We start from the raw sequence: 25,468 nt of genomic DNA, 5'->3' as shown, positions 1-25,468 counted from the left end.
GCATTGGCAGGCGGATTCTTAACCACTGCGCCACCTAGGAAGCCCCTGGTTCTTTCTTTAATGAGTCAACATGTTTATTCCTCCCAGGCTCCAGGAGAGCCCCGCGATGGCATCAGTGGCAACCCGCATACTCGCCGTTCATTCTAGGGGCTGTAGCAAGTGGTGTGCATTTCCCTTAAAGCTCTCATGTTGGTCTCCAGGCTGATCTGGCCTTGAAGAAAGATGCCTCCCTGCCCTTTCCTCTGCCCACCAATGGAAGAAGAGAGTTTGTTTTGCTTGATAGCTTTCTAAAATGTTCTTAAAAACTTTCTGATGGCTTGTGAAATCCAATTTTTCTTTTCACTTGGAAAGAAAGACTTTATTTCATCAGCTCACAAGCTTTTTACATCAGTCCCAGCTCGGGCTAATTGTTTATGCTGTTCACAAGTCTGTTCTACAAAGCCCAGAGTGGGGACTCTGCCACCAGAAGATATACTGATAACCAGTAATGATCATAAAATTAGGAAACCCACCATGTCTTGAGAAGTTATTGTTTTATTTGTATTATTTCATTCTACAATCGTATGAAATAAAACTGTTATTATATATACGTTTCAGAGAGAAAACTGAGGTCTGATTTAACAGGGGTTAAATCATGCTTAAACTCCCACAGCTAGTAAATAGTAGAGACTCTGGATCTGCGTCCAAAACAAATGCTCTGGAACACACTATATTATAGTTCCGATTCTCAACCAGGGGTGATGTTGCCTCCCAAGAAACATGTGACACTGCCTGGAGACATTTTCGGTTGTCACAGTGGGTGGAGGGGGGATTTGGTACTGGCAACTAGTGGGCAGAAGCCAGGAATGGTGCTAACCATCCTGCAGTGCACAGGACAATCCCCTACAACCCAGACGTTCACAGCCCCAAACGTCAAAAGTGCCATGTTTCAGAAATCGTGCGATATATGGACAGGTAGTTCAACCCAAAGCATTTCAGACTGATATCTGTATCCTCTATTCGTCTGGGAGCCGCAAATTCAAATTAAATACAGTACAATCAACATGATAAAAATTTGAATTGTATGAATTTAAGATACTGTGACACAAGATATTGAAAAAGTCTGATCACAAATTTATGTTGTGCATTTCCTCTCAAATTACAAAGCAGTCAAGAAACACAGTTTCAGAGCTATCAGGTTGAGTGAGCTATATACACTGTATGTGGTACAGCCACGTGGCAATGCCAGGAAGCTGGCAAACGGAAAGGTTGTGGTCTCTGAGTTATTCAGGTTCAAATCTGCGGCAAAAATATGTCTGTCCTGTATTAAGCACTGAATGAAAGAATAGCGTGCAGAATTTTATGTGCCTTTAGGTACACACATATTTTTGATTTGTCTCAATCTATAGTGATTTGCTATGAAATATTCTTTAACCAATACTCTAGGACTTGTGCATAATTCTTCACAGAAATGACTCCTCAGATAATTTGTACTTATCAAAGTTGTAATTATCCCAACAAATACGAAGTTGCCTTTGAATGAGACTATTTCCATGGCATACAAAGCTGGATAATTTTAGATTGTTCCCGTGTCTGAGTCCCCGGGAACGTCTGTGGGCATCTGGAGGCGAAAGTGTTCGTTCTTTAGCGCACATGATTGCCATCATCATGAGAGATGCTGGAAGATGACGTCGGGTTTCTCAGACCTCGCAGCAGATGCCAGTGGGAACGCCTCTTCGTCTCAGATGCCCCTTGAATGGTCTTTGTTAACTGGAGCTACAGCAGGAATGATGAAACTGTGATGGGGGCTGCTTACTGGCTCACCTGTCAGATCTGGGCCTGTCCTCATTTCAGCAAATGAGTCACAGTGAGGTACAATGTGTTTTTCCAAAGATAAAAAAGGAGATTGTAAAATAGGGGTTGGCAAACTTTTTCTGTAAAGGGCCAGATATTAACTATTTTAGGCTTTGTGGGCCTGATGGCCGCTGTTGCAACTACTAAACTCTGCCCTGGTGGTGTGAAAACACCATTTTGTAGACAATAGATGAACAAACGAGTGTGGCTGTTTCTCAGCAAAGCTTTATTTACAAAAGCAGGCAGTGGAACTGTTTATGAATATAGATAATATTTAAGAAACTGTGTGTTTACTTTTTTAAGTTTGGAATTTCTGACTGTATTTCTTCTGGACATACACATTCCAGGCCGAAGCTTACTTGTTTTGCGGGTGGGTTGTCTTGGTTGTTATGGCCCCTCCTCACAGGTGCCCACACATGGCCTGCTTTTCCCATGCTGGCATGCTTCAGCCACACAGGATCATTTCTGCCATCCACTGGACTCACTCCCCCAGCTTCCACCCATCAAAATATGTCTGTCCCCTTTAAATCATTCCTTCAAAGGGATAATTAACCTTTCTCTGAAAACAGTGGAGTTTTGTGGAAATGAAAAGTCAGGAGATTAGAATTCTAACTTTGACTCAGTCACTAACTAGCCATGGGGCTTTGGGCAACTAATTTCCCATTTTTGCGTCTTGCTTTTTTCCTCTCTTGTTGAATGGTCATTTTAGAATCTTATGCTCGTGATGCTGACTGTGAATGTACATAGTAAATACCTATGTACTGGTTGCTGTGAGTCGATATGTATACTCTTCTCTTTTACTGTATGGAGTTTTTTCTCTTGGACAAGCTAACATTTTCCCTCAGGCTTTTTGGTGATTCCTTTGAGGGCAGTTGCCAATTGTTAATTAATGACGTTCTGTTTAGGGAATGGCTTACGGGATTCCAGTCTTGATTCAAAGTGTAATTTGTTCTTAAGCATATCGGGCAGGTCCCCTATTTTAAGCCATAGTTTTGTATTTAGTGCTCTCCTGGCTCTCAGAGAGTATTAATATTAATATTAATAATATAGCTAATAATATTGATATTTACATGGAAACAAATAAAAGATCTCAGAATTCAAAAAAAAAAAAAAGCAGGCAGTGGGCCTAGTTTGTCAACCCCTGGAGTAAAGCATAAATATTTAAAGATATAGATACAGGGACTTCCCTGGTTGCTCAGTGGTTAAGGATCCACCTGCCAATGCAGGGGACACGGGTTCACTCCCTGGTCCGGGAAGATCCCACATGCCTTGGAGCAACTAAGCCCATGCGCCACAACTACTGAGCCTGTGTGCTGCAACTACTGAAGCCCACGCACCTAGAGCCCATGCTCCACAACAAGAGAAGCCACTACAATGAGAAGCCTGCGCACCACAAGGAAGAGTAGCCCCTGCTCGCCGCAACTAGAGAAAGCCTGTGCGCAGCAATGAAGACCCAATGCAACCAGAAAAAAAAAAAAGATACGGATAGGTAGAAAGAGATACTTGAAGTGTGGCAGTGAATGCTAATTGCCTCTCCACCACTCATTCCCCTCTCCTCTTTAAGAACAGGACCTCCATACTGCTGAGGCCATCAATATCTCCTGTTCAGTATATCTATATCCTAGTCTCTCTTGCCAAAAGGAGTGATTCTTGAAGTGAGACCAGAAAATACAAATGAGGCACCTGGGAATGCTCTCTAAAGAGGCCTTATCTAACTAGCAGAAGCTATTTTGCATTCTATTACCTTTCTCTCTTTTCATGCCTGGAACATGGGAGTGATCGCTGGAGCAAAAGTGGCCATTTTGTGATTTAGAGGGCAAATCCAAGAACATGTCTGAAACCTCAGCCTCTACATCCTCAAGCCAATGAACCAAAGCCAGCAGTAGCTGACCTCTGAACTTCTTATCATATGGAAGAAACAACCCTTACCTATACTTAAGCCACTGTTGAAACTGGGTCTCTATTTGGTGCATAACCAAAATTCTGATACATGTTGATAACAGATGTATAGTGCAGCTTCCAAATACGAGAGGTGATATAATAAGTTACAGCTATTTTAACCATGAAGAGGGGGTATTTCTGTTTGGAGACTGTGTCCATCCAGATCTGATGGCCAGTCCTGACTCTAAAACTGCCCTTAGATAATTACTCTCTCTATACTTCAGTTTCCTCCCCTGCAAAATAGGGATAATAATATTACATGACTTAACGGTATTGTTGAAAGATTTAAACATGATAATGCATGGATAAAGTAACTGGCCTATAGTGAGGACTCAAAAACACTCATTAACATTATTCTTACTGTTACTATTTTATTCTGTTGACCTGGTGAATGATTGTTCCCGTCATTCAAATAAGGATGTAGATGAGAATAGTTGATGATGACGTTTTTTCCCACCCTCACTTTTCAGGTGTCTCCTTTATTACTAGAACAATGCATGGAAATCCACCCACAATCTTGGGGTTTTTAATAGTTATTATATGTCTGACAGAGTGCTGGGTTCTGAGATTTTCAAGATGAATAAGACAGTTCCTGTCTTCCGTGGGCAGTGGCGACCTGGACAACCATTAAGTATAATTGCTGGGTGAATGATAGGAACGTGAATGAAGTACAGTGGGGAGGAACAAAGAAGGGGTTCAGTTCTACGTTGCTGAGTGGAAATGGTCTAAAAATATACAGGAACTGAGATCTAAAAGATGAGTAATGAAGAGGGTGGTTTGTGATGTAATGGTATTAATAACTAATAATAATAATGAGGAAGAATTTAAAAATCAAAGATGATACATTAAATATTTTTCATCCCCCCCTCACCCCTCCATCTGTCCTTCAGCCTTCCCTCCCCGCTCTGTGAGTGCCTTTTCTGGACTCAATTAACAGACTTTCCTGCTCCCTGGTTTGGCCAATGGAAATGCACCTGTGAAGATTGGTAGAAGGGGGAGCGTGGGGTTGGGGTGTTTCTTTCCCTAATTTTCTCCCTGACCCAGGTTAGCTGCTTCCCTCTACTGAAGGCCATCATGCCTTATCAGGGGGCTTTTCCCTACTGCTACTTTCTTCAGGTCCTGGTAACCACGACCTTCTTTTGCCTCTTCTGGTCTTGGGCAGCATCAGCTTTGTGCTTCTGCTCTAGCCTCAGGGTGTTCATCTCTTGCCCTTTTCTCTTAACCCTGCTCACATCTTTGAAATCCTCCCTTTGTTCAACTCTCCTTGGATAGCTACTCTATTTCAGGATGCTAAATGTTTTCTGCTGGGAGCTTAACTGACAAATTCAGTTGCCAACAAGGGTGAAATACAAGTGAAGCAAGCTAAATGTGATACAGTAGGGAGGGCTGGGGACTGGGCTAAACAGGAGAATGCTAAAGTGGCAGCTGCCCCTTGGCTCTACCTGCTTGAAAATATGATCCCAGTGTTGCCAGATCTTCTGATTTATCCATAGAAGCTGCAAATACACATTTTGTTTTATTAAAATTTTTTTTTTATTTTTTGGCCATGCCGTGTAGCATGTGGGATCTTAGTTTCCCGACCAGGGATTGAACTGGCGCTGCCTGCAGTGCAAGCGCGGAGTCTTAACCACTGGATGGCCACGGAAGTCCCTGAAAATACACATTTTAAAAGAAGAGATGTTCCCATTTATAAAAACACTCTGTGGGCCAAAGAAAACATATTTAAATTTGACCTATGGCTGCTACTGCTGTAAGCCAACAGCCCTGGTCATCAGGGGAAGAGGTGACACTATGCTAATATTAATAATTGCTATCTCGTGCAGACACAGCACACATTATTTCATTTAATCCTTTCAACAATACCAACTTGAGGGAGCTTCTATTTTCCTCCTTGTATAGAGGAGGACACTCATCTATAAAGAGTTTCAACAAGGTTTTTTAAATGATTCAACTAAGGCCATATCTACATAAGAACCCACAGGAAGATTCTGGAGCCTGGTGCTTCAGCCCGGCCTCTCTTCTGCCTTCTTGACTAACTGGGTCACCTTGGGTCAGGCGCTGGACCTCAGTGCTCCACTTCTCTCTATATCTGTGACTGAATCAGCCATTTTTTTCCCGCTGGGATCTTCTGATCTTAACCTGGGGTCCGCAGACATTCCCCCCCCCCCACTAGATAATGGATGATTTCTGGAGAAGTCTATGAAATCTTTGAAATTATAGGCACTTTTTTTTTATATGCACATGTACATTTTTCTAAGGAGCTGTACTGTAGCTTTCATGAGTATCTCAAATGGCAACCCCAAAAAATTAAGACCATCTGTCAGGGTGTTGGAAAGCCAATAAAAAAAAAAAAAATTAAGCCAGACCCACTAGAATGGCTATTAAAAAAAAAGGTGGAAATAACAAGTGTTGGTGAGGATGTGGAGAAATTGGAAAGGAACCCTTATATGTTGCTGGTGGGAATGTAAAATGGTGCAACTACTTTGAAAAACAGTTTAGAAGCGCTTCAAAAATTAAATAGAGATATCATGTGACCCACCAATTCCACTCCTAGGTATACACTCAAGAGAAGTGAAAACATATATCCACATAAAAACCTGTACTCAATGTTCATAGCAGCACTATTCACAAGAGGCAAAAAGTGACAGCAAGCCAAATGTCCATCAACTGATGGATGGACAAATACAATGTGGACTACGCACACCACAGAATATTATTTGGAAATAAAGAAGAATCGAGTACTGATAATGCTACAATATGGAAGAACCTTGAAAACGTTATGCTGAGTGTCAAAAGCCAGTCATAAAAGGCCACCTGTTGGATAATTCCTTTTACGAGAAATGTCTAGAAGAGGGAAATCTACAAAAATATGACACATGTATGAACTGAATGTTAGAAACATCTGTGTCGTTCATTTAGTCCCTCATCCAGCCGATATATCCATCCATCCCTGCACCAATATGACGCCGAACACCCCCAGGCACTATGTACTGTGCTAAGAGGTGAGGATAAAAAGGTGGGACCCAGCTCCTGCCTTCCAAGAGCTGACGGCTTTGTGGAGGGGCAGACCTTCAACAAACAAACAGGTGAATGAGAAACTGCAGCTGTGACAAGTGAGACAAATGAGAAGTGGGTGGCGTTATGAAATTATGTGATAATCTGAGAAAATCTGGCTTGGTCCTTGGGTTGGGGCATTTGAGAAAGGCTTCTCTGAGGGACAGGAGTTGAAATCTGGAGGTGAAATGGGAGTGGAGGTTGCGGGGGGAAGAAAGAGCATTCTAATCAGGGAAAGCAGAACACCTGAGCAGTGTTTCAGTGGCAGGAGGCAGCCTGGGCCATCGGAAAAAGGCCTGTGTTATGGAACTTCAAAAAGATATATTGATGTCCTAGCCCCCAGCACCTCAGAATGTGACTTTATTTGAAAATAGGGTTGTTGCAGGTGTAATTAGTTAAGATGAGGTCATACTGGAGCAGGGTGGGCCCTAAGACACAGACACACAAAGGGAAGTCCACGAGATGACAGAGGCAGAGATTGGAGTGATGCAGTCGTGCAGCAAGGATGCCAAGGACTGAGGGCAGCTAGGGAGAGGCAAGGAAAGATTCTCCGCTACAGCTTTCAGAGGGAACATGCCCTCCCGACACCTTGATTTTGGACTTCTAGGCTCCAGAACTGTTAGGCAATACCTTTCTGTTGTTCTAAGCTGCCTAGTTTCCTATACTTTGTTACAGAATCAGCAGGAAACTAAGGTAATTACAGAATTTGGGTGTTTGTCCCAAGAGCCCTGGGGTGGCATGGCAAGAATTGAAGCAAGGTGGGGAGGGGGTTGGTCTGGCTACACTGGGAAGATGGGTTCGGGGCAGGCAAGAGTGCATGCACAGCGACTCGTTAGGTGACTAAGGGGACTAGTTAGGCGCCTACAGGGAGACTAGTTAAGAGTTTGGCTGCCCAGGAGAGAGATGACAGTAGTTTGGAACAGGGGTGGGGGATTCAAGATGAAGCCTAAAGAATGGATATTGGATCCCTAACGATGAGCAAGAGACAGAGGCACGTCAATGACGGCCCCAAGGCCTCTGGTGGCTCAGCTGGATGGAGGGTGGTACCAGGCACTGGGCAAGCGAACCCCAGGGAAGACAGACTCCACTTAGCACAGGGTCTGACAGCAGATTGAGGTTCAATATATTGATAGTAAAACACACACACACACATACATGCACACAATAAAGCCCTTTTTCTGTATATAAATAGGATAGTAATAAATACACCCTGCATTGCCTTTTATTTTTACAGAATATTTCTGAGTATCTGATATACAAATCAGCACATGGAAGTTGACCTCTTTCTTATTAATGACTGGTAATCCATTGTACGACTGTAGCTTAATTTATTGAACCAATTTCCTATGGATGCATTTAGGTTGTTTCTAGGTTTAAATTATTTGATGGCAGGTTTTTCACATTTTTAAAAAAAACTTGGCCCCCTAAAAGAAATACATTTTTACACTGAGATCCAGCATGCGCACATACAACACACACACTTATATTTATAGCACACATATATGTATCAGAAAGTTTTATAAAGCAGTACTTACCCTTCCTATGTGTCACGTACTCCATTTCATTCTATAAAGACGGTGATGGTTGGGACCCGCTGATGGCTTTCATCACCTATTGGTAGGTCACAACCTGAAGTTTGAAAAACACTTTCAGTGCATATTCATTAAATGAAAAAGGGAAATGCTTCCTTATACTCTACTCTTCTGAATATTTTCTGAATACAAGTTATTTAATCCTTACGAAGTCCCAGGGGGCTAGGAATTATTATTCTTCCTATTTTTCAGATGTCAAAACTGAGGCACAGAGAGGTTGGACAAGTTGCCCAAGGTCACAGGCTAGTATATGTGGGAGAGCTGTGCTTCAAGCCCCAGCAGTCTGACAGCAGTTTATTTTCTTAACCATCATCCTATGGTACTTCCTCTAGTCTTAGAAATTGATGTGAGACTAACCACACATAGAAATGCACAGTTCTAAACAGCCTAATTCAGGGTTTCACTCTATTTCATTCAGGGTATGTCTCTTCCTTTACAAGATAGTCAAACAGCACATGGCAAATGTACACTGCTATTCACACACCTTAGTGACTACAGAAATGAAACAGAAACTCCTCTAATTTATCAGTCTCCAGAAACTCAGCATTAGCAACACACACACACACACACACACACACACACACACACACACACACACACAAACACACGGTCCCAAACCCCCGAACCCTCAACCCCCAAAATGATCAATGAACACCACTATCAGTGCTGGACTTGTAATAAGATTATAGAAGCACTTCTGATTCACAGGCAGTGTGGAGCTTCCCTATTATTTATTGATTTCCCTCCAAAGTTATCAGGTTCTAAAGCCCAATTATTGGTGTAATAGTTAGCCGTGATGTTTGGAGAATTGTAAGCCTCTTTAGCTAATGCGTGGCATATGTTGGAGGGATTCAGCTAATTCACATATCTGTCTACACTATTAACAGAGAAGGTTACATGCCAGTTATCCAGGCTTCAATCAGCCTGTTTGGATACAATAGAGGCAGTGTTCACACACTTGATGTGCCACATTCCTTCCCGACATCAGAAGCAGCTGGTCCAGATAAAGACCACTGTGGTTTTGATATTTTTAGGAATCATGTCCATGGAAGAGCTGGGGTTGAGACTTGATTGCTGCATCAACTGCAGGTATCTTTAACCTGGTTTCTTTTGAAAAATGTCTAGTGGGTTTGTAGTTCACCGGTCTTTAAACATTTCCTGTTCAGACTTGTTGGGTGGGTGGGTGGAGGTGCTGAGGAAGAGGAGAGAGACAAAGGCACAAACAGCTTGAACGACAAAGGAGAGCATAATAGGAACGGGTGAATGGATTCCAATAAAATAACCCACACGCACATTCTTGTGCCCAGTTTTAGAACCAAGCAGGCTAAGACATTTTCCCCTTAACATTTCCACCTTCTGTGTTGAAAAAAAAACAACACACACACATATATATATATCTATATGGGGGTGGGGGGGTGTGTATGTGTATATATATATATATATATTTCACCTCCATTTTTTCTTTTATTTCCTTTTCAGTTATTTTTTTCCCCTCTGCTTCAGAAACTAGACCAGAAGTGCTGTAATCTCATCAGAAAAGGCTGCTTCCGGTGGTATTTTAAACCAGTAACAGAAGCAAAAGTGTCTGGAATCACTGGAGAAAACCCCAGCTCTCCCGAGAGCCGTTTCTGAGTTTTTGTTGGCACAGAGCACGGATCAGTGATCAGGGAGTTAAAATGGCAGATGTGGGGGATGTTAGGGGAGGGGAGGCAGATACCTGAGACTCTCCGGCAATTTTTCCTACCCTTCTCCTCATCTCCATTTCTCAGATCCCAATATTAAAACAGCACTGCTCCCCACTTGCCTAAGGTCACACAGCCCAACACTGGCACGACTGTAAACAAACAATCCAAAACAGCCAGTCCCCGGCCCTGCCTCCCAGGCTGTTTCCTTATCCCGCTGACATTACCCAAATACTACAGCAGACCGCGATACCTTAAAAAAAATTACCAACAGCTAATAGACACCAGGCAGATACAACACGCCAGCCGTTGTTTTGAGTGCTATTCCAGCTCAGTGTGTATTTTCTCCCACCCTCCCAGATGAAAATACAGTAATTAATTCCATGCAGAGGGGGGATGGGGGAGGAAACTCTTTTTTTTTTTTTTTCCTCCATAGACTTGAAAAGAAATTCTGGCAGATAATTTGGCTGAACATGAAAAGGGAGAGGCTGCTTACAGCCGTCCAAATAAAGTGCTAGGTTGGTGAAGCTCCACAGGCTGAGTTGGTTATTTCACGGCATGAAAAGCAGACATTTATCTGTTCCCATGGAGATGTGTTTTCTACGAGTCAATCAGGCACCGAGGAGGTCAGACAATAGCCGGTAGATTCTTTTTTCATCTTGAGAGACAGTTGAGTTCCTCTTTATTTTAACATTTCACCTCAGTTTAAAGGAATCTAAATGATGTCTCAGAAATACCTGCAAACACAGTCATTACAATTTCAAGGGATCCAAATTAATGAGAAACTCCAGCTGCCAATGAGGAAGATGGGGCGTGACCAACACCCCTCCTCCAATTTCAAACCCGAAGCTGTTCTGTCACACTCCTTATTTGTATAAATTTGGCTTCTCAACTTGACCCCTCCCTCCCGAATAAAATAATAAGGTCATGACTTAAATGTTGAAAATTTCCAAACAACTGTTGGGAAGCAAGAAGGGACCTTTCAAACAGAACACTGTAGAAGCAAGAAAAAGCTGCCCCAGAAAAGAGAAAAAAAACCCTAAAGTCCTGGAAGCTGGATAAGTTGTAAAGTTTGTTCTCCGCATTTCCTTGCCCGAAAAGTGCACATGCAGAAATGATCAGGGCTGCTATTTGACCTTCTCTGTTTGTTATCAATCCCAGGAAAACAGATCATGTCCATTTGCAAAATATGTTTATTTCAGTAGGTGAACTGCAGCGTAAGTGCCTGGAAACTGGGACTCACATAGAGACTTTTAAACTCTCTTCTTTCAAGTGTTGTCTTCCCCCACTCCATTTTTGTACATGCCTAAGGCAGAAGAACATGTAAGAGGCCTTCCTAGAGCTAATTGAGAAGGGAGAGGGTATTTCTCTGGGATTGCATCCGAGGCAGACTATCAAATATGACTTCAACAGAAGCCCGTGCACAGGACGGCCGCATTGTAGAAAACAGCCAGAGTCAGGATTTTATCGTGAAGTCACTTCATTCTTGTTAATGGAGTCATTCAAGTGCAGCTCAACAGCGCGAGGCAGGAAAGTAAATACAAGTATGACTCCTGCTCCCGAGCTCGGCCTTTTGCTGGGTTCTGCATTTCCACCTCCCTGAAGGCAGAGGCTCCTGCTGCTCCAGGTGGGCTCCCACTGGAACAAAGACACCAGCTGGGCCACCTCGGAAAGCCATTTGGAGCAGTCCCAGCAAGCAGCGTTTAGGCGAAGGGGAGAAACTCCAGCGTCCCTAATAATGTATAATGTCCCATTGTTAAAGAGGCAAAAAGCAGAAATTTACCTTGAGGGTTCCTGGAGTTTGACTTCCCTGGGAAGATGGGGCCCACATTTCTCCTGTACTGTGGATCAGTGTTTGACCATTTCCTTCTCTTTTTTTCTTATTTTAGTTTTTACATTTTTAAAATAGAAGCAATATGTCTTCTCTCTAAAAGATTCAAACAGTATAAAATTAAAGACTCAAAGTTCCTCATTCCCTTCACACACACTCTTTGTTTTAAATATAGCACTGGAATCATATTTATAGACACTACTATACATGCATTTAAAAAAAAATAACTATAAGTTTTTGAGAAAAATGAAGTCATACATGCTCCTGGGACGGGGCGGGGGGGGGGGGGGGGTGTGTGTGGAGAGAATTGAAATCAGAGGGCTTGTGGGGAAGGGTGAACCTCCCCCCTCCCCCACAGACAATCGCCGTTAGGTTTCAGTGCATCAGGAACAGGCTCTGCATAGATCAGCATATATGTTTATCAAACACTCACACTTTTCTGGCTTTACCAAATACCTTTCACCTTCCATGTTTCACTTGGATCCCTTGGAGAGTGGTCCATGTTAGAAACAATGATGTTTTAAAGGGTGGCATAGTATCTCCTTAAAGGCTGTTCCTTCATGTATTTCACTTGTCCTTTTGGATGGGCTTTGGGGGAATTTCAGGCATCCTCTAGTCTCGTGCACACCCTGTGAGTCTTTGCTCAAACACACTCACTTTTTCCTGAAAGCAACTCCTTTACTCTACACCTGTCCTCGAATTGCCTTCATTGGAAGAACTGACTGACAACTTAAAAAAAAAAGGTTTAATACAGAATATTATTAACCCATTAAAAATCTATTATGAATACGTGCCCCTCCCTATAGTTGTTCATCTTTCCTCCAGCTTGACAGTGAGAGGCTCAGGAAAAAGAAAAAAAAAGTTGTGTTTTCCTCCTAATCCAGGAGTCAGCCAAGCTAAACTCCTGCGAAGCATCCCGTGCGTATTACAAATGCGTGCTTCATATTGGGTAATTCCCTCCCATTTGCTCCTTTTATCTTGGGCTCAGAGAAAGATCGCAGCCCACTCTTGCAACTTAGGTACAGCTTGCTGCTCTTTTTTGCGTGCAAGAGTGTCGGCATTGGGGATTTAGAACAAAGTGTGTCCTTGGAAAGAAGTGGGTGGTGCTTTACGTTCAGTAGGTTGAACCTCCCCCCCCCTCCCCCGGGGGAGGAGTCTGCTTTCATTATCCAGTTGGAAACCCAGTGAAATCATGGATACGACTGAATCTTTTTGCTCAGCTAGTGAGGTTTTTTTTGTTCTTTGTCTTTGCAGTATGTACTGCAAATTTCTGTGATGCCTGGGAAGAAGGAAATTTGAGTTAAAGAGCAGGGCAGCTCCATATGCCTTGTAACAAGCCAAGCTAATTGAAAAATTTAATTCAGGAAGAGATGCAACGAGGCCAAAATGAAAGAGGAACTGGGCCTGTCGATGTTCAGAGCAGGAAAACCGAAGAAGTTATCATCCCTAAATTTAAAAAAAATTACGTGGGGTTGGAAAATATGTCACCTGCTGTATTTGTCATTGAAATTCATAATCTTGTTTGCTGTTTATCTTGAGGCTTGGGGAGCTCGCCTGCTGGTTAGAAAAAAAGAAGCGAGGGCTAGGAAGAAATGCTAGTAATAAGAAAGGGAGGATTAGAAACCCCAGAGAGAAGGGGAGGTGTAAATAACATGTGGGCATTTGACACTCAGCGCAAAGAAATGAGAGGCAAAGCCCATGCTTGATGCCAGAAGTCCTAAAAAACGTAAGTGGGAGTCCTAAAAACATAAGTGGGAAATCCAGACATAAGAGAAGCATCCCAAAGAAAAAAAGAAAAAAATCCCAGGAGATTGTTCCTCTGTGATGTTGGTTCATGGAGTAAATAAAGGTTGGTTTTGCCACTGAGCTCACGTGAGTTAACCCTGTAGTCAATTTAAAGGAACCGGCTTCATGATATGCCTTCAAGGGCTCTCTCCAGGCCAGCTTGAGACTTTGGACAAAAATGGGTAAACTTGGGGGACAGAGTTTTCCTCCAAAAAGGAGCTGAGACTTGGGGCAGAAAGAGCACTTGGTAGGGGCAGAATTATCCCTTTCCCCAAGGAGACCATCTGTTTGGGTCACCTGCCCACCTCTGCTCTTTTTTTTTTTTTTTTTTTTCCTCCTAGGACCTACCTTGGATGAAATTGCCTAAGACAGAAAAGGCCTATTAGCCAAAAGCTAAGGTAGGACCAAGTTAAACTCGCTGGACAAGGGCAATCTCTCCCAGAGGCTGCCTGCGGTCGAGTGTGACCCCTCCTAAGAGCATGACTCGGGCTGATTGCTATCTCTACCTTAAGAAGAAAAGAAGAGGCAGAAGAAGAGCTAGCATTTTAGACACCTTACACGGAATAATCTATACATGGATCCATTTTATCCTCCAAATCTAATGAAGTGGTACAGTTAGGTCCATTTGATAGATAAATGGAGACTCAGCAGATCACCAGCTAGAAAATGGTAGAGACGAAAAATAATTCTATATCAGGGATTGGCAATTACAGCCTGATGGACAAATCCAGCTCAAGGCCTGTTTTTGTTTTGTTTCATTTTTATTTATTTATTTATTTATATTTTTTATTTATTGGCTGTGTTGTGTCTTCGTTGCTGTGCACGGGCTTTCTGTAGTTGTGGAGAGTGGAGGCTACTCTTCGGTGTGGTGTGTGCGCTTCTCAGTGTGATGGCTTCTCTTGTTGTGGAGCATGGGCTCTAGGTGAGTGGGCTTCAGTAGTTGTGGCGGGTGGGCTCAGTAGTTGTGGCCCTCGGGCTCTAGACCACAGGCTCAGTAGTTGTGGCACATGGGCTTAGTTGCTCCGAGGCACATGGGATCTTCCTGGACCAGGGCTCAAAACCGTGTCCCTTGCACTGGCAGGCGGATTCTTAACCACTGCGCCACAAGGGAAGCCCCTCAAGGCCTGTTTTTGCAAATGAGGTTTTATTGGAACACAGCCATGCTCATTTGGTTATATATTGCCTATGACTGCTTTTGAGCTACAATGGCAGAGACACTATGGCTTTCAAAGCCAGCGATAATTTACTACTTATTTCTTTACAGAAGAAGTTTGCAGATCCTTGCTCTAGGTAACCTAAGCCCATGCTCTTAAGCCCATATGTTTTCTTCTGCTCCAAAAAATGCCTCTTTTTTTTGGTTTGTTTGTTTTAATGTGTTGCTTAACAGGAAAAATGAATCTAAAATGTCAGAAATAATAATAGTTATTGGAGAACTATTCAGTTAGAAGCCCAAGAATATTTAAAACAAACAGAAACAAACTTTCTCCCTTTTCCCTTTTTTGTCTCAAAATTTGAAAGTACTTTTTTTTTTTTTTGGGCTGCACTGGGTCTTCATTTCTGCACGAGGGCCTTTTCTGGTTGTGGCAAGCAGGGGCTACTCTTCGTTGCAGAGCATGGGCTCTAGGTGCCCTGGCTTAAAGTTAAAGAACAGGATGCTTTCAGAGGATGAGGGGGGCTAGAGAGGGAATTCAACAGGACAGATGGAGTGGAGAGTGTCAAAGTTGGGTGTAGCAGTAGGGGACAGGGAAGCTAAGGAAGAGACCTGAGGGAGGAGTAGAGGTCGCAGGTGAAGGTCTAGACTTCAGAAGAAGGTTGCAGAGGAAAGAGCAAAGGCACATTCCTTGCGATGGGAAAGGTCGTGGTATGTTGAGGAGCTTCGCTGGTTCTTTCTAGCTCTCACCCATGCGGCCATCATTAAGACCTGCCCAAGCTTGACGGTCTCAGGTGCTACTCTGCAGGTGCAGGGTTAGCAGAGGGGTTATCCTCAGACCTAAGATGTTTGGCTCTGACCTCCTGACACTGCACCTCCTTCCCCTTGTCACACAGGGAGGTAAGATGCTCCCCACTTATTTGTGACTGGAAATAATAATAATAGTTACCGATTACTGAGTACGTGCCATGTGTTGTACTAACTGCTTAACTGTATTATCTCATTTAATCTGCAAAGCAACCCAATGGATTTTTTCTTTTTTTAATATAAATTTATTTATTTATTTATTTATTGACTGTGTTGGGTCTTTGCTGCTACACACGGGCTTTCTCTAGTTGCGACGAGGTGGGGCTACTCTTCGTTATGGTGCGCGGGCTCCTCATTGCCGTGGCTTCTCTTATTGCGGAGCACAGGTTCCAGGCCTGTGGGCTTCAGTAGTTGCAGCACACGGGCTCAATAGTTGTGGCTCACGGGCTCTAAAGCGCAGGTTCAATAGTTGTGGCGCACGGGCTTAGTTGCTCTGCGGCATGTGGGATCTTCCTGGACCAGAGATGGAACCCGTGTCCCCTGCATTGGCAGGCGGATTCTTAACCACGGCACCACCTAGGAAGTCCATCCCAATGGATTTCCATAGAACAGTAGTCTCAAACAGGAGGATGTTACACTGATAGTGTTAATGGAATTACTTTCTAGATTCTACATGTTTATACTTACATTTACTTATTCCTAAACCTGTCTGGGAATGCTCCTGCATGCCTAAATTCACAATAGTCATAATAACCCTTTTTCTACATAACAGAGAAGTCTGTGGGGGGGGAGGAACGGGTAAGGGGGTGTAGGCCAGCAACTCTAAGGAGCATTGAGGGGGTACGTGGTGCAATAGTCTTCAAGGTAACAAACAAAGGGACTAACTGAATGTTGGTTTTGTGAAACTCACATTTGATGATTAATCAAGGCACCTAAATGTGGGCATTCTATAATATGTTACTTTATCTTACATGCGTTTCTTTCTAGAGAGCATTCCAGACCATGACAGAAGTTTAATAAAATTGTTTATTCTTATAAATGTAACTGAAATGTTTTCTAGAACCATCAAATACTTCAGGATACACTGGATGTGTCTCAGGATAAAAAAATATACATGCACATTTTCAGATCTATTGCATGCTATCCAATACCTGAAGAGTTAAAACTTATCAAGTCCTATAATGAATTATGGATTCCAATTACAGTCTCTCACTATATTATTTTTTTATACAAAATGCATGCTATTTTCTTTTTTTAAATTTTGTTTATTTTATTTATTTATTTGGCTGTGCTGTGCAGCATGCCAGGTCTTAGTTCCCTGACCAGGGATCGAACCCACACCCCCTGCATTGGGAGTGCGGTGTTTTAACCACTGGACCACCAGGGAAGTCCCAAAATGCTTCCTATTTTCTATTTCTTTCTTTGTTTAAAAAAAATATATTTATTTATTTTTGTCTGCGTTGGGTCTTCGTTGCTGCGCTCAGGTTTTCTCTAGTTGGGGCGAGTGGGGGCTACTCTTCATCGCGGTGCGCAGGCTTCTCAGTGCACGGTGGCTTCTTTTGTTGCACAGCACGGGCTCTAGCCTCATGAGCTTCAGTAATTATGACACACAGGCTCAGCAGTTGTGGCTCGAAGGCTCTAGAGCACAGGCTCAGTAGTTGTGGCGCATGGGCTTAGTTGCTCCCTGGCATGTGGAATCTTCCTGCAGCAGCGTTCGAACCTGAGTCCCTTGCTTTGGCAGGCAGATTCTTAACCACTGCACCACCAGGGAAGTCCTCTATTTCTTGTTCAGTCAAAATGGGCTTATTTGAATTGCATTAAAAAAATTTAAGATGTCAATTTAAAAATATGCAAGGGACTACATCTTATTTTTTTTCAAAATTATGTTTAGCAGATCCTGGTTGTCTACCTAACAGTAATCACTAATTATTTTCTTTGCTAATAAAACACAATTTACATGCGTACACATACATGTATTTTTAATTTTGATTGTTTTGACTGCTATGTGCTTCAGGGAAAGCTAGAACCTCAACAGTCCCAGGGGATGGAGTTTTGATTGGTTGATATCTGTGGTTCTCGAACTTGGCCACAGGTCACATCATCTTCAGAGCTTTCACAAATTGTCAATGCCTGGACCCCACTCCCAGCTACTGTGGTTAAATTAGTCTAAGCAGTTAAGATAATTTTATTTCTGTTGCTAATAACTGATTAAGGAATTGCCTCTCTGACATAATTCTGACCAATGAGAGGTGAAGTAAGTGGGCTGGGGGTGTGCCTCTGGGAAAGTTATTCTCGTTCATGAAAGGACAAACAAGGGAAGAAATGTTCTCTCTTCCAATTCTTAGACTTTTTTTAGGTGAATACATGCCCCCAGGCCCTGTGGCAGCCATTTTGTGGCGATGAGAGGCAAACCTGAAGTTCAAAGTCTATACACTGAGGCAGGCAGAACAAGATCAAAAGAACCGGGGACTGGATAATTGGATTAACCAATCACAGAGCTGAAATACCAGGAGGACATTTATGCCATATTTTATTTTATTTTATTTTTCTAAAATCCATACAAACATTTATTCTGCCCCTGCCTGGGGGTGGGGGAGAGGGGGTCCGGGAACTGGGGGGCTGCGGGCCTTTACAGACAGCCCCCGGAGGAGGGCGGGGCTCTGGCGGGAAGACGGCGTCCAGAGGCCGACAGGCCCTGGGGGCTCATGGAGGGACTGGCTTGGTTTCCAGAAGTCCTGGGGTCCAGGTGGGCCGGGGAGGCCAGTTCCCACCTATCCAGGCCCAGGCTGGGCGGAACTCCCAGGTCCTGGTGTATGTCATATTTTAGATGGGTTCTCTGTTTCCTGAAGGTCTAAGCATTTTCAGTTTTACACAGTAAAGAAAGTGGAGCACAGAGAGGTTATGCTCTCTCTCTGCAATCACACAGCTGGTAGTGAGAAAACCAAGCTTTGACTCTATCTGAATCTAGCTCCTGTGCTCTGAATGACTAAGGTATAGAACAGGGATCGGCAAACTATGGCTTGTGGGCCAAACCCCACTCACCACCTGTTTCTGTGAATAAGGTTTTATTGGAACACAGCCAGACCCAGCGCTCTTGTGCATCGTCTGCGGGTGCTTTGCACGCTACTACAGCAGAGCAGTTGTGAGAGACACTGTATGGCACATAAAGCCTAAAACCTCTACTGTCTGGCTCTTGCTGGAAAAAGTTTGCCGACCCCTGCTGGTGTAAACCAATCACGGTGATCTTATCCTTATCAGTGACTGTCTAGGGGTAATTCTATAAACCAATTTTGGCCAATAAGACAAACAGAATTCTGCTGGGGGGATACTTCTGAGAAAGACATCCCCCATCAAAGGAGGTGTTCAGGAAGGTGGCCACTTCCCTTCCTCGTGTCCCTGAATGAGGATAAAGTGATGGAGGTGTAGCAGCCACCTTAAAACCACGCAGAGAGGGAGTGTAAATACCTGGGAGGTGGCAGAGAAGAAATGTGGAAAGAGGCTAAATCTTCGATGACATCTTTAACCCTCCTATCCAACGTTATAACTCCCTACCTCCAGATTCCGTGTTGGGTTAGATAATAAATAGTTGAAATCACTTTTTACAGGCTATTCCATTACTTGCTGCTGAATTTATCCCATATGATAACAAAACCTGTGTCTGGAATCACTATCCTTATTTTACACTTAAGAAACCCCAAGTTCAGAGAGATAAAAGGACTTGCCCAAGGCTGCGTGCATCAAGCTCAGTCTGTCTAGATGCAATGACAATCCCTGCTTCATTACCCCTTGAGAGTAGCATATAAACTCTCGGCGTTTGGGGCTTTGTTTATGTATGTAAAAAATCCATAATCAAAGGAGAATGATCACTAAGAGCAATTGGGCTTTCCTAACCGACAGTTATTTCCTCTTCTTTGCAGCTACCAGAACCTGCCTTTAGTTTGGCCAACAATGCACCCAGTCCAAGGGATGAAGGATGTTTGATCTGAGCCCGACATGAAATTCTTTTTCCCCTTTGTGGGAAGTTTTACCCCCTAAATATTCTGATTCTGGCTTGGGCCTGGGTGAGGCAGGAGAGCCTGCACTTCCTGTGAGCTCCTGGGGGAGGCTGATGCTTCTTTCTGTAGAACTCCTTGCCCAGCACTATTCTATACTAGACATAGACATTTTCTCTGTAAAGGGCCAGATAGTCTCTTTTGCAATGACGCAACTCTGCTATTGCAACAGCTCAAAAAGCAGCCATAGACAACACATAAATGAGTGGGTGTGCTGTGTTCCAATAAAACTTTATTTAGAAAAACAGGTGGAAGGCTGGATTTTTGCCTGCCGGGCCATAGTTTGCTGACCCCTGCCTTAGACTAGTCACCGTTCATGTCCTGGTCCCGGGCCCATCTTCTCTGACTACATTGCTGACTAAAAGCCGGACCAGCAGCAATCCTCTTAGGAAAAAAGATATGGGTGATGGCACTTGGATACCAGGTAAATTGTTGTGATCGGAGCCAGTCTGCGTGAAACAATTCTTAGGTTATTTTTGGCAGAGGTGAGAGTTAGCTGTTCTCCCACAGTCTAGCTATAGGTTGTCATAAAATCAAGTCTCTGTCCAAATTCTGCTACTCTTACAGCCAAACATTCCTTAGCAAAGCAGGCATGGAACAATTCACACAACATGTTCTGGAAGCTTAATGGAGTCCTAGCGCTCCATTCTTTCAGGTGCTTTGGCCACACCCTAGACAAAAGGTTCACTCCAAGCAGGCATAACAACATTCCAAAAGTAGGATTCTGTGCTCCCTGGTCAGCGTGACACAGTCAGAACTCCTCCGAAACCAGAGTCTGGACACAGAATTAACAAGGGAGGAGGGGGGAATGGGTGTAGGTGCAGGTGGATTGTTATATTGCATTCTAGTCAACTCATAAGACTCTAATATCTTTATTTTTTGTTATTATTTTTAATACATTTATTTATTTTTCTATTTATTGGCTGCTTTGGGTCTTCATTGCTACACACGGGCTTTCTCTAGTTGCAGAGAGCTAGCTTTCTCTTCATTGTGGTGTGCGGGCTTCTCATTGCAGTGGCTTCTCTTGTTGTGGAGTACGGGCTCTAGCCTCATGAGCTTCAGTAGTTGTGGCACACAGGCTCAGTAGTTGTGGCACACAAGCTTAGTTGCTCCATGACACGTGGAATCTTCCCAGACCAGGGCTTGAACCTGTGTCCCCTGCATTGGCAGGTGGATTCTTAACCACTGCACCACCAGGGAAGCCCAAGACTCTATTAGTTTCACCAATACAAATCCATTTCTAATACCATCATGCCAATTAACTAGTCACTTGTTTTACCAGTGAAAAACCTGTTTCTGAATTGCAAGAAACCCTTGCAGCTGCTGCTGGAGGGCTATCCTTTCTGCCACGGTGTTTGCTAACTATCTCTAAATAATTCCTTCTCCAGCGTCAATTAGCTAACCACACTCCTACAGCTGAATTTGGACTAACTGCATGGAAAGCTTATCACACCAGTTATATTGAAGTATTTTAAAGTACAGACTCTGTAACTGAGAGGTAACCACCTGAGTCTACTATTTGTTGCAGGAATAGAGATGATCTGTTTCAAATCCTAGCTGAGAGTGGATACTCAAAAAAAAAAAAAAGAAAAAGGAATGGGGGGTGGGGGGATGCCACTGTTACTGTTCAGAGAGCTCGTAAGAAATGGAGTAATACCAGCTTTTGTTTTATGAACTAACTCTCAGCCCTATGGCTTCCTGTGCCTTATGTAATTTTCTAACTCTAAGGCAGAGGTACAGATAAGGAAAACAAAGCACAGATGAATGAACAAACTTGTCCTTGGCTCTGCTATCAGTGAAGCTGGGTTCAAATCTAATCTGTCGCTTACTAGCTTACTATGTAAGTGGCTAATGCTCTTTACAGGCTCCGTGTAGCACAACTCAAAGTGTCCCCTTGGGTGGAATCCAGTGTTGTTGGTTTTGCTTTCTGGGGTTGTCAAGAAGTGGCCTCATGAGTAAAATGAAGACAATAATAATTATGATGATTAAGGAAGCCCGGTGTGTGAAACAGCCCAGCATTCACGTGTGGTGAGCGCAGAGTAAATTTTGTCTGCTGTTACCCTTAGTCTTCAGATAAGATTCAGGCTCAGGTAGCTAAAGTAATTTTCCCAAAGACAGAGGCAGAGCCTGTGAAAATAACAGCAAAATAATAGTGCCACCCACTCTAAAATAATATAATCCAGGGCATTGGGCAAATCTTATATCTTAGGCTTTCTGAAAGTTAAGGATACCTATCAGAGGTCAGGTTTTGCATTTAAATGAGAAAGCTGGAAAAGTATTTAAACATGATCTTTGGCCAGTGTAGACTGAATTAGATCCCAAAGCTAGTTAACAGAGTTCTTGCTCTCATGTGCCCAGCAGAGAAAGTTCTGAGATTATGTGTCCTCATCAACTTTAGTGGGGGTTTTCCGTTTTTTCAGTCACCCACCGTCTGAACCCACTTCTTAAACTTAGGGAGTTACTCCCCAGTGATTCTTGGTAGGACCTAGAGCCTACTTTTCACCATAAAAGCTGAAAATGTTGAAAGTTGATTTCCAGCCTCCCTTGCAGCTGACTTAGTGCAATATCACTCCTCCTTTCCTGGAGATTTTATAGGAGGGAGTCTATTTCCTGTTATTTTCTGCAATGCAAGAAAGAACTGTGGTTAAGGGTACAGAGTTGGGATTCTGAGGGCTTGAGTCTAGAACGTACAAAGTGGGTGATATGGGACCAGTGACTGAAACTCTCGAAGCCTCATCTGTGAAATGGACATAGTAAGACCCACCTCTTGAAGGAGTTATAAAGATGAGAGTAGGGCTCAGCAGCTGTTAGCAACGTGCAGTCTTATTCTGCAGAAGAAAGGTGTGAACCAGGGCGACACTTCTCAGACGTAACATGCACGTGAATCACCTGGCTGGCTTGCCGAAGGCATGTTCCAACCCAGCAGGTCCGCAGCGGGCCTGAGACTGTGTTTCTGACAAGCTCCCAGGGGATGCCGTTGCTGCGGGTCCCCTGACCACACTGGAGAAACCCTGATCTCAAGAGTATCCCTCAAGAACTCTTCAGTTCTCCTTTTCCATTCTTCAATGGCTATATATTTAAATTCCAGCTTCTTTCTTTTCCTTTTTTGTTTCTTTTGTTGCATTTAGAGTGATGACTGTTCCTAGCCTGGGTTCCTCTAATTTTGACTGTTCTCCCCCACTTTCCTCTTCATTTACTAGCGATGAACCGAGCGGCTGCTCCCGCCCTGCTGGTTATGCTCAATTAGGCAGCCTGTTTATTGCCTGGTAATATCTATCATGGTCAGATCAGACGTTTATTTTCTTAGTTGATTAGTTGATTGTCCCCTGCATTCGCACGTGGGCACCATGATGAGCTAGCATCACGTCTGCCTCGTTCCTACGGCTCATAGGCCAAATTTGGCCCTTTGTCTTTTTTTCGGTAAATAAAGTTTTATCGGAACAAAGCCATGCCCATTCTTTCATGTATTGTCCATGGCAGCTTTTGCTCTACAACAGCAAAGTTGAGTAGTTGCAATAGAGAATATATAACCCACAAAGTGAAGATATTTACCCTTTTCAGAAAGCATGTGCCACCTCTGGTTGTGGTTACTGGTCGATTGTTCTAGCACTTGGTGGGCACTCCGTAAATGCTTTTTGAATATATTGTGTCCTTTCCAGGCATTAATTATCTCATTTAATCCTCCTTACCACTCAATGAGCTAGATGCTGTTAAGGGTCCACATACTTGAAACTCCAAAGTCATAATTAAAAAAAAACAAAAACAGAAAACGAATCTGACAGCAAAACCTGATTTGATCTGACCTGACTCATTTGGCTGCAAAATATGACCTGAACGAGCGTGAAGCTATTGATTGCCTACATTTACCTCACTGATGCAACCTGTGTATGTTTCCCTGCAAACACGTCAGTGAGGTGGATTAGGGGTACGGCCCCAGGCCCTGCTGGAGATGCCCTGTAACATGTGACACAGCACCACTTCCACTTCTAAAATCCAAATATCCTGAATTCCAAAGCAGATCCAGCTATAAGGGTTTGGATAAAAGATGTGGATGTGTATATTTCCTTATTTCAAAGCTGAGGAATAGAGAGACTAAACTAAGTAACAATGTTTATTCTGTGGGTGGCAGAGCCTGGATTTGAATCCAGGAACCTGATCCCTGAGTTGTGTCTGTAACCACTAGACTCTCTTAGGAGAGGGGCTTATGCTTGTCGACCAGGTGAACTAAGGGTAAAGGAAGCTGACTGGGCCTTGTTCGCACCCCTGGGCTGCTTTGCTGCTGCTGGGGAGATTCCTGCCTTTCCTCTGCCAGAACATCTTTCCAGGCCAAGTGTTGCAGTTATAAATGTGCATGTAAAACATGCAGTGCAACACACACACACACACACACAACCCCTCAGAAAGGAGCTACACACGATTCTATTTCCTGGAGCTTTGTGGCCGCCTGCTGTTTTTAGTAATCTCATCTGTATGAATCAGGTGACAAAACCCACTAGTAACCAGGCAGGGGAAAGAAAGCAGATGCTTTTCCAGCAGAGCAGGATTGAGCTGGGCAGTTTGTCATTGTGGTTAAACTCTGCCTCCATCAAGGCATAGCCCCTTGTGAAAAATCATTACTGTTTTCCCTCTCTGGCTTTGGGAGCTGCTCTGGTTCTGAACACTCAAAGCCACAGCTAACAGGAAAAGTGTAATTTGTCTGTTGGGTACGAGGACGAGAATAGGGCGATGGGGTATAGTAATGCTGCTTCCGAAAGCTTGAAGGCATTATTTCCTCCAGTCAAGAGGGGAAGTGAGCCTCCTCTTTCGTGTTTCAGAGCTTCCTTAAGAAGTTGCCTCCAGAAGGCAGTGGAAAATTAACATGGTTTAAGTGTGCAAGAATGTCTCCAAAAAAGCTCAGAGGAGTGAGATGGGCTATAGCTTGGCCAGGGGCTGACATTGTTGATTCAATACAGTTGTAGACAGGTGAATACTATATGATTTCCTCTTCGTTTAAAAAAAGGCATGTATCTACACATGTGTGTGTGTGCGTGCATGTGTGTAAAAATATAGAAAAAGGATAAGAAGAATACATCCTCAGCATTAACACAGGAAGTAAATGAGAAACAGGGGGTGGAGAAAGCTGTGTGTCTCAGAGAGAGGGGGCAATTTTCTATTTTCAGTCATGTACACTGCAGCATTCTTCCACTGCTTGTGTCATCAAAAAACAAATAAAAGCAAATAAAGTTAGCTTGCAAAAACAAACGAACAAACAAAAAATCTCTAAGGCATTGCTTCAAAATAAACAGAAATCCCCTTAACGTCTAAGAATTAGGAGGCTCCAGACACAAAAGGACTCCCTGGTTTGGGGCATTGCTAGTTCACTCACTTTCGGAAGCTGGCTCTGAATGCTTCCCCACCCCCGGAGCAAGGTGGACTCCTTAACACTGTTACTCAAACTTGCCTGTTGAGCAAAAAGGACATGTTGAATTCCCTCCTCTCTCTCATACTCTATTTAAAGTAATTAACATTAAAAAAAAAAAAAGAAATAGAAATCATCCAAAATGACTGATGGTCTTTATAATTTGTCCTTTAAAACACACATCCTACCAGATTAAGGCATCAAATCCTACCTTTGAGTACTGAAGAGAAAAATTACATTTAAAAGCTAACCTTTTAAAAAACCTCTAAGGGAAAAGAATCTGAAAAAAAGAATATATATATATATATGTGAATTTTTTTAAGTGAATCACTTTGCTGTACAC

At 43.2% G+C, this 25,468-nt stretch overlaps 1 long non-coding RNA gene across 1 annotated transcript; it reads right to left on the bottom strand.

Moving 5' to 3' along the window:
- Positions 1 to 1,631: 1,631 nt before the first annotated feature.
- Positions 1,632 to 10,218, bottom strand: LOC130833849 (uncharacterized). The gene is made up of 3 exons (XR_009048561.1): positions 10,138 to 10,218; positions 8,364 to 8,457; positions 1,632 to 1,755 (listed from the first exon to the last, which is right to left on the bottom strand). It is a non-coding gene; the product is annotated as an uncharacterized LOC130833849 (long non-coding RNA).
- Positions 10,219 to 25,468: the final 15,250 nt, after the last annotated feature.

The sequence above is a fragment of the Hippopotamus amphibius genome, chromosome 12, assembly GCF_030028045.1.
Source record: "Hippopotamus amphibius kiboko isolate mHipAmp2 chromosome 12, mHipAmp2.hap2, whole genome shotgun sequence".
Taxonomy (NCBI): domain Eukaryota; kingdom Metazoa; phylum Chordata; class Mammalia; order Artiodactyla; family Hippopotamidae; genus Hippopotamus; species Hippopotamus amphibius.
This window is presented reverse-complemented; position numbering and strand designations above follow the sequence as displayed.